The sequence below is a fragment of the Lucilia cuprina genome, chromosome 5, assembly GCF_022045245.1.
Source record: "Lucilia cuprina isolate Lc7/37 chromosome 5, ASM2204524v1, whole genome shotgun sequence".
Classification (NCBI taxonomy): Eukaryota; Metazoa; Arthropoda; class Insecta; order Diptera; family Calliphoridae; genus Lucilia; species Lucilia cuprina.
This window is the reverse complement of record NC_060953.1, coordinates 56,937,956-56,939,565: the sequence shown is the minus strand read 5'-3', so window position 1 is coordinate 56,939,565 and position 1,610 is coordinate 56,937,956. Positions and strand designations below refer to the sequence as shown.

Here is a 1,610-nt window from a genome sequence, read left to right as displayed (position 1 = left end):
ATGCATGTTTGTTTTAATTGTTAATTTTGTAAATCCTGTTGTTAGTTTACTTTTGCCAAATATTTTTCCTTTATTTTTTTTACTTCACTTTGTTTTTCTTATTGTATTTTGTTTAATAAGTTTTTTTCTTTGTATTTAAAGAATAAATTTCTTTTTAGTTGAGAGTAAAATATTTGTCAAGCTTTCATTTTTTAATATAAATTTGTTTGCTGGTATAAATATGTAGTTCTTGTTGTTTGTTTTAGTATTTGAGTTTTTTTAATATTGTTGCAAAAATATTTGTTTGTTTTTAAATATTTTTTTTTAATATTTTTTTTTTTTAAATTTTGTTTATAACAAAGCAAATTTATAGGGGATAGCCTAAAGCAGCGGATAATAGTGGTTCCCATGAACGATTAATATCCATATATAACATAGTACACTGCTCTGCAATAATATCATCTTCGTCGAGGACTGTTATAGGAAATAGATCATTCTGAAAGAAAAAAATTATGGAATTTTTAAAATTTTTATAGACTTTACCATACACTAGACAATAGAATCAACAATAGTTTAGTCCAGAGTCTAGTTTATAATTTAGAATGTAGTCTAGTATGTAGTCTAACCTGTAGTATAGTCTATTGTTTTGTCTATACACAAGTCTATAGCTCAATAACATTGTCAAAAGGTATAAGTTACTCCACTATATAGTCTAGTCTATAGTTTAGTCTACTCTATAGTCTAGCACAAAGTCTATAGTCTAGTCTATAGTCTAGTAAATAGTCTAGTATATTGTCTAGTCTATAGTCTAGTCTATAGTCTAGTCTATAGTCTAGTCTATAGACTAGTCTATAGTCTAGTCTATAATCTAGTCTATAGTCTAGTCTATAGACTAGTCTATAGTCTAGTCTATAATCTAGTCTATAGTCTAGTCTATAGTCTAATCTATAGTCTAGTCTATAATCTAGTCTATAGTCTTATCCATACTCTAGTCTATTTTATAGTCTAGTCTACAGTCTAGTTAATAGTCTAGTCAATAGTCCAGTCTATAGTCTAGTCTATAATCTAGTCTATAGTATAATCTATAGTTTAGTCTAGTCTATAGTCTAAAGTGTAAGTCTAGTCTAATCTATATTTTAGTCTATAGTCTAGTCTAATCTAAAGTGTAGTCTATAGTCTAGTCATAGTCTAGTCTATAGACTAGTCTCTAGTCTAGTCTATAATCTAGTCTATAGTCTAATCTATAGTTTAGTCTATAGTCTAATCTATAGTTTAGTCTAGTCTATAGCCTAATCTAAAGTGTATTCTATAGTCTAGTCTAGTCTATAGTGTAGTCTATAGTCTATTCTAATCTATAGTTTAGTCTATAGTCCAATCTAAAGTGTAGTCTATAGTCTAGTCTATAGTCTTGTCTATAGTCTAATATATAGTCTAGTCTATAGTTTAGTCTCTAGTGTAGTCTATAGTCTAACATGAAATTCATAACGAGCAGAAAATATATTATAGATTTTATCGTAATCCTAATAATGATATTCGATTTGTGTGTCACAATCGGAAACTCTAGCCTTTAGGAAGACATCATCAAAATCCATATTGGGTTGACTTAGAAGCTTCCTGTTAAGAGAAAAAGT

At 27.8% G+C, this 1,610-nt stretch overlaps 1 long non-coding RNA gene across 1 annotated transcript; it reads right to left on the bottom strand.

The window, feature by feature from the left end:
- Positions 1-333: 333 nt before the first annotated feature.
- LOC124420116 lies at positions 334-1,603 on the bottom strand. Its single transcript, XR_006941043.1, has 2 exons — positions 1,452-1,603; positions 334-475 (listed from the first exon to the last, which is right to left on the bottom strand). It is a non-coding gene; the product is annotated as an uncharacterized LOC124420116 (long non-coding RNA).
- Between the last annotated feature and the right edge of the window lie 7 nt (positions 1,604-1,610).